Raw genomic sequence first — 8,124 nt, 5'->3', positions numbered from 1 at the left:
TGTATCTCCAACTATTATGTAATGGTACGATGTAATGATATCCACCTTGCAAAAGCGTCTCCAATATGCGCTTCTATCCTTAGTGGGACCTTCGAGTTCCTTTAGGATAGGGTCGCATATTGGGCGTGACAAGCATCGACGTTGGTACTAAGAGCATAAGTTTTGTATTGATTTCTAAGCCTTCTCACAACTTTGTCTTCAGCTCCCTTGTAATTTTATTTGTCCAGCTATTAACTAAATATGTGGTATGACTTTGATTAAAAATACGATGTGGACTAAAAACCCGGATGGACGTAGTAGCCCTCCGTTTTTATTTACTCTGCATATTAGATTTGACTGAAGTCAAACTTCATAAAGTTTGACTAAGTTTAGGCCGAACACAACAAACCATAATTATTGAGAGAGGGCAAATTGTACATACTCTCAAACCTTTCCGATAATTATTGAGAGAGGCGCGTGTGTGGTTGTTCACTTAACAGAGGGTAGTGTATTGCACGTGAAGGACAGGAAGTGCGACCAGGACGCGTGGATCGTTAGTTCATCGTAAGTAGTTTTCTTCACTAGTACGTTAAATAAAGAGTTTCGTTACACAATTTAAAATGATTGTTATGGAGAGAAAAAGAAAACCACTCCAGTATATATTAGTAGTATACACGAGCACTATATAAGTACTATATAAGCTGGAGCCTCAACGCTTGTTCGCTAGGGTTTGCACTCTCCACACTCTCGCCACACTACATATATATACACGCTAGAGGCTCATCGTTCCTTTTAGGGTTTGCTATATTCACAATCTCTCAACCTCTTCACTAGATCTAAACATGACTACGTTGGCCTTTCTCTCTCTCTCCCCCTCATAGATGGTTCTAAACAGGATCTCGTCGCACCGGAAAGGGGAGGAGGTGCAGCGTTCACTCTGTCGCCTTCGGCGAGGGAGGCAATCCACTGTCAGTTGCGCTATTCTCTTTCACCCAGCGCCTGTGCGAGAGGGCCACCGACCCCTTCTTCCTCGTTGCCGTACATAGTGTGGGCAGATCTGGCCTCCCGCCGCACGCCTAGCCACATCCTGGCGACCCTAAGGTATAACTTTGTTTGAAACCGTCATTGCTCTAGCTGCATGCGGATCTTTTTCGATTCTATAGTTGAATCTAGGTCTTGGTTCAAAGAGGAAAAAAGGGTGGGGTGGGATGGAGCATGAATGTAGGACGTGGTTCAATGTGGAAAGGAGGGAGGGAAAGTAGTATAGACTGGCTATCCAGCCGCTTTGTTGGTCGAAAAGGGGAAAATGGGGTAACCCAGTACACACATATGTAAGGAACCGATCTCTTTGTTGGGAAGGGAAAGAAACTAGGGGTCGGGTAGTTTGTGCAGGACTAGATTTGCTGCTCTCACATAGGAAAATGGTTCAAAGAGAACAAATATGGGACCAACGCAGATATGCTGCTTGGCAACATACTCTGCATCACCCATTTATATGTGTGGATGCACATGGTGCTGGCATGTCCCATGTCCCATGTCCCATACAACTATTTTGCTATTGTTCACTAAGAATGTCGCTGAAAAATTGAAGCAATGCCACTATTAAAAGTAAATTACATTTTTAATGAATGTTGTTTTGAGGGAATGCCTATTAATATGAATCAATGCAACTGTTCTAGAAATGTTACTGTCCTACTTTGTTTTCCATCAAGATAAGTTAGATGGTTCTTTTTGTCTCCGTATGTTTCATCCTCCTTTATTGGCCATTAATTGTTTCCTTTTTTGCCTCTGTTAAAATAGGGATATCTATTCAACTTGTTGCTATGGCAAACTTAAATGTCACTCTGATGACTTTGCTTGATTTAGTTGAACTACACAAAACGAGATTGGATGTCCTATTTGTGTTGACAGATTTGTAGGTGATCTTGTCTATGTCGTGAAAGGTCAGTACCTGCCTTCATCCACATGATCATGTAGTGTGCTTTCAGATGATGTGCTACTTGTATTGGTACTATTTTAAATAATTGTTGAATTGAAGCTATTGAATTGTTATCTTTTCCCATTAAGTGGACAAAAATGGGACCAACCCAGACATGATGCTTGTTACTTTGTTACAACAAACTCTGCATCATCCCCTTTATAAGTAGATGGAAGCACATGCTGTTGTTGCGCCCACTCTCCCTTGGAACTGTTTATGCTTTTTGTTAATCTAATGCCGCTGGTAAAATTAATAAATGCCACTCTCATAATTAACTACTGAATGTTAGTTCAAAACTGCAACACTTGTTAGGGATTGGCGGGAGTACCATTTCTGTTAGGGATCGGCTGGAGTACATGTTTAAGAAATGTATTGTTGAGATAATGTCTCTGTTATTATATATCAGTTACAGTGTTTTACAAATGGTACTATCCTGCTTTGTAGTTCTTTCTACATGTTTAACCAAGGTATTGTTAAGATAATGTCTTTATTAATATGAATCACTCGCATTGTTTTAGGAATGGTACTTTTCTGCTTTATCGTTTTTATTCATGTTGAAACAAGGCATTGTTAAGATAACCTCTTAGTTAATATGAATGAATCACACTATTTGAGAATTGCTACTCTCCTACTTTGTTTCCCGTTAAGATAAGGTAGATGTTTTTTCATCTTGGGGTATAAGTCATCAACCGTTATTTCTCAGTAATTGTTTCCCTTATACCTATTGTTGCATACAGGGATATCAAAACTTCTGCTCGGTTCTGTTTCGAATTTGATTTTAGTTGAACTGCACAAAAGGAGCCAATGTGTTTAAGGCAAACTATTGCATTATTGGGCCCAGTTGGTCTTTCCACCTTGCAGAAAGAAGCAGTCACTGTTTGCGCTACATTACACAAGGAATGATTGAGAAGCTTTACAGAGTATTAGTAGACGCTAGTGACATGACTAGTCTGCTGAGAGCATTGGCTATTCAACAACATGTGGAGTGCAAAATTCACACCACAAGGAACGGTATGACCAAGTCAGTTGTCGACGCAGCTGTAACAAATGAGGTCATTATCGGCCTTCATCCACATGATTGTGCTTTGTTTTGTTGTGCTACTTATATTGTTGTATTGTTTTGATTAAATGTTTAATTCAAGCTATTGTATTGCTATCTTTTCCTGTTAAGATAATGAAGATGATTATAGTTGTAAGCATATGTTTAATCAACTAGTACCACTATTATATTCATCACATTTTTCTGTATTTATGCAGACAGTGATGCTCAGCTTGATTTTAGTGGAACTGCACAAAATGTTCAGATGGTTCGTGTCCTCCATAGTACTTCATCATGCACAATACATCGAATGGTTCTCTAATCATTCGTCGTCACCTTGAGCCACCGGACTTGTGGTTCAGAGGAACACTGGGCAAACAAGTGCCCAAACAGGTACAAGAAGCCAGGACAGGACACCAAGTCTGTCAATGTCACTCTAAGCAACAATGATGGGGCATTTGGGTATGGTAATCTGTTTAACATACTTTTAGTTTGTCAGTCCATCGATTGGTGGGTTGACACTAGGGCCAATATTCATGTGTGTGCTGATGTGTCTTTGTTTTCTTGCAGCATATAAATATGAAATCCACTGTGCTACACAAGACATTGTTTGATTTCAGTTGAACTGCACAAAAGATATGTTGGTTAATCCGGCTCCATGTGCCATTTCATTGTGCAAACTAATGACAAATCCTGCCCGTTCACAATCATAGGCATTACATATTTTGAATGGGAAAAGCTTGTCAAAGTTTAACCATTGATGTTAGCAAGAAGACATTAGTTTAATATATTGGAATTGGAAAACCTTGTCAAATTTTGCTCATTGATGTTAGCCAGAAGACATGAATTTGATATTTTTGAGTGGGAAGCCTTTTGCTGTAAGCAGCGTCGATCGTTTTTTCCTATTCCTGTGTTCAGTTCAGAAGTAAATATTTACTTTGTTGAGATGCATAGTCACATGAATGTTGACTTATATAAGGTATTTTAAGAGTTTGTTATGAAGGTTGTCTATGTAATGCCAGCATGCCTTGTGAGTTTGATTGCAAAGTTGAGCTTGGAATGCTGTGGCATGCGGCATCATAAGTTGTTCACCGTGCCTCCTGAGAATAATGCTTCATATTGTTTTGCATGTTGATCTAATGCCAGTGATTTGCATGTTACGAAGATCATCCTCTTCTGTTGTTTCCGTGCTTAAGAAGTTCATCCTCTTATGCTTCATTCATAGCCTATACGACAACTCGGGTAGGTTAGAGGTCAAACCATATGATTTTCTGACCAACTCATCATCTTAGACCGTGATTGGATCGTCGTTTTCCAACCAAACCGCTTGTAAAACTGACGCTTTTAAAAAAAGCAGATGGTCTTTGGCGAAGCGCTAGGTTGGTCAATTTCGACTAGTAAAATATACACTGATCTCTCAAATTACATGCGTAACTCACCGGTTTTCATTACAGACCTCGGGCCGTTGGTTTCATTATGCCTGTATTTTACGTGTTGTTTCCGGTGATGAGTAAATTACACTTGTATCTTAATACATGTGTGAAACAATCCAGAGCTCCCAAGCGTAACCTTACTGTTTCATGCCGGCTCAGTCTCTCGAAGGTGCTCATAGGTGTCCGATGATCCTGGCTTCCTGAATAAGCAGCAGATGTTGTATCAGACCATCTGTAGGGCCCACGAGGCCCTCTCCGTCGTCCTTCGAGTTGTTGCGCTCACCGTGGCACCGGGCATTGTCAACATGGTCAACGAACATGAGGAATCAGGAGATGACTTTACTTGGAGAGGATGATAGTAGGGACCCACCAGGGCCATAGCCGCATGTACGCAAGTTCCTCATTATATACAACTATAATTTTTTTTGCTTCCTCCTGATTTCCTGACATCACAGTCTGTAACATCCCAAATTTTCAAATTTGGTATGTTAATAGGATCATTCTTTTTCATCATGATTACCTATGTGTATTTGAAATTTTCTAATTGTTCAAATCATTATTGCAACTTAAGGCAAAAATTTGGAGTGGAGATAATATGACTTCTCCCCTATAAATTATATTTAGAAAATCTTAATGATATTATCTGGAGTTTATAGAAACTATTTTGGGAATTTTTAGAAACTCAAAATTATTTCATAGTTATTATAATGCCCTTTATATGCATGTATTGCATAATATATATATTTGTTTAAAGTGCATTTGTGTTTTAAAAATGTTCACGGTATTTTATATTAGTATTAGTATTTTACGATATGTTTTGGTATTTTTAGGAAGACTTTTGGTATCTTTTTCTCCAATTACACCTCCTGCACAATATTATATTTTCCCAGAGTTTACTATTCATCCGAGCTCCCAGCGCAGCCCATTTCTATTAATCGCCCGTGCGCGCAAGGGAGAAGCAGCACCTAGCAGGCCGAAGCCCAGCGAGCAGCCCACCCCGTCGGTTCTTTTTTATTCTCTGCCGCTGACCATCCTGACCCACTTGTCATCCCGTTCATCCACCCGTGTTCGTCCTGGAGTCTTTTCCCGATCCAAATCCCCATCGATTTCGATCGATCTACTGTCCCTCGTCAAGCCTTGACCCCGTATAGATATTCCCCACCCTCTTCTTGTTCGATTTTTTGCCAAAATCGCCATCTCCCGTGCCCTAGGTTGATTTCGTGATCTCGCCGGAGTTCCACCGCTGCTGACCTCCGCCGTCGTCGTTTACGTCGCCTACAGTGGGTCCCAGCACCTCCTCTTGCTCTTGTTAATTTCTCCTTGATCTCCTCTATCGCCTTGACCCTTCATCTTGCACAGGGGAGCACCAAACCGGGCACATCGAGCTCGCCCCGACGAACACCCCCACTGCCCGAGCTCCAGTCACCCCCTGCCATCATTCCCGCTCGCCACCGACGCCGCTGAGGGCGTCTTCGAGATTGCCGTGCCACTCCGCGTCCGACGCGCACCTCCCCGAGGCAATCTGACCTCCGTATCCGTCGCCCGTATCTCCACCGAGCCACCGGCATCGTTCTTCTCCAAGTCCAGCACCCACTTCCTCTGTTCTCCGGTGAGCAAACCACGACCGCCCGATCTGTTTTTAACCGCCCAGATAAAATATTTTTTTTCAAAGCGGTATGCTATTTACTGGCCGTCCGTCGGTTAGCCAAAACAGGGGACACCATATGGCTATTCACGTCGCACCACGTGGCATGTTCACGGCAGCCGCGGCAGTTCTTCCAGGAACTTTGTCATGGCACAATTTTTCTTTCAGATTCCATATCATATTTTCGTTTAGGTATATATTGAGATCCGTAACTCCAAATGCACCAATTCTCTTTCTTGTGCACTCGTAGTGAGCAGGAGAATACTTTAGAACCAAAATTTCACATGTTTGAACTATTTAAATTTGAACGTAATCAAATTTGAATTTAACCTTTCGGAGGCCATATCTTTCAAACTCTCGATCCAAATTAGTTGATTCTTTTTGCATAGTGATCCAACTAGCATGTACATATTATATATCTACTGATATGTTCTATTGTTTAAGTTTCTATTTGGATTCCTTGCTGTTTACTTTATTGTGGTGTTATGTGAGTACAATTTATTTATCAGTGCCTTCGTTAAACATATAGATTGTCCGGAGTGTGAAGCGGATCAGAATTGAGCGTTAGAGTACTTCAGCACCGTTCAAGGCAAGTTACACCTTTTGATTTTGCTCATCCTATATTCTTCTATGCATGTGTGATTTTTATGCTATGATATGTGTTTGGTTTGATCTGTATGGTCTTTATTGTCATATTCTGATATTGATTGTATTATGTGATGGTGTGATCAACTTGCTATGGTAGATGTGGGCATGTGTCGAGTGATTCATGAAAGTGGTGAGTGTTTATAGGCGTAGGCTCGGGATTATTAACCAGGTGAATGCGTCACTGGCAGAGCGCTCTATTGTCCCTAGAGAATGCGCCATTGACAGAGCGCACTTGAGGCGAGGTTTAGTTTTCGGAACATAAATCAGGTGAATGCGTCCTTGGCAGAGCGCTCTGTTGTTCCTAGAGAATGCGCCACTGACAGAGCGCACTTGAGAGATACTTCTGAAGTTCTTGTCATGTTTATTTAGAAACTTTGGGGTTATCTTGGGTGAATAAATTAGATACGGTTGTGAGTTCAATTAGTGGAGGTAGGTGAAGACTTTCTTCTCCAAATTAACTTGAGTGTTTTGTTTGTCATACTTTACTTGTGCATGTAAGTTTGCTTTATCATATTGCGTGATTTGCCAATATATTCAATGTATTGGCCCTTGTGGCTGCAACTTATCATGTTGCAGGATTTTCAGATGATATGAGATACAGTAGGGTCGCGAGTCTTCACTCAACATGTTCTCCAGTGGGCATTGATGGACTCATTGTTTATTATGCTACCTTTTCGCTGTTATTATTGAATAAGTTAGCTATGTGCTACTCAGTTTGTAATACTATATAACTTATGGATCATACGTTATAGTAAATGATGCACTTGTTATTTGATATTCATATGTACTGTGTGTGCTAGCGAGTCCATCCAGGGACTAGCACAATGAGCACAGAGACATCGAGTCGTATCAGGTTTGGGTCGTTACAGATGGTATTGGAGCAGTGTGTTGACTGTAGGCCGTGACCCTAGGAAATTGACTAGAAAAGCCATAGGAGTGAAAAACCTATTTTATAACTTTGTCTACTTAGTAGACTTCACTGTCGTGTTCATTTCTTTTGCTAATTACCTTCTCTTTTCAAATATAGATGACCCCTGGAATTATATTAGTGTTATTTAAGGAGTTCAGTTGGCAAACCTCTATTCCTAAGTTGTGTTCTATAAACGATTTGCGGTAGTATGATGAGATCATATCTCTTGTGGATATGACCTTACCTGTAGGTTTTGCTTGTGTTGTGTGATATGTCATATGTTTGGTCAATCATTGCTTTCCGTGTTGTCATATTTCGTGGATTGTTTTGTATTATGCAATTGTGTGCTTTAGTTGTTCATATGTGCTCTTTTGATGCGATTACTTTAGGATAGTTTTGGTGACTTGTGTGACTTGTGTGAATTTAGTGTTTGTTTTTGTTGTTGTTGGAGTTTTAGTTGCTAGCAAGAGCATATGGGTAGTGTTTTCCCCT

At 40.7% G+C, this 8,124-nt stretch overlaps 1 long non-coding RNA gene across 1 annotated transcript; it reads left to right on the top strand.

Annotated features, from left to right (window-relative positions):
- Positions 1-5,508: 5,508 nt before the first annotated feature.
- Positions 5,509-7,510, top strand: LOC123155677 (uncharacterized). The gene is made up of 3 exons (XR_006477573.1): positions 5,509-5,709; positions 5,789-6,038; positions 6,604-7,510. It is a non-coding gene; the product is annotated as an uncharacterized lncRNA (long non-coding RNA).
- The last annotated feature ends 614 nt before the right edge of the window (positions 7,511-8,124 follow it).

This window comes from Triticum aestivum, chromosome 7B, assembly GCF_018294505.1.
Source record: "Triticum aestivum cultivar Chinese Spring chromosome 7B, IWGSC CS RefSeq v2.1, whole genome shotgun sequence".
Taxonomy (NCBI): Eukaryota; Viridiplantae; Streptophyta; class Magnoliopsida; order Poales; family Poaceae; genus Triticum; species Triticum aestivum.
This window is presented reverse-complemented; position numbering and strand designations above follow the sequence as displayed.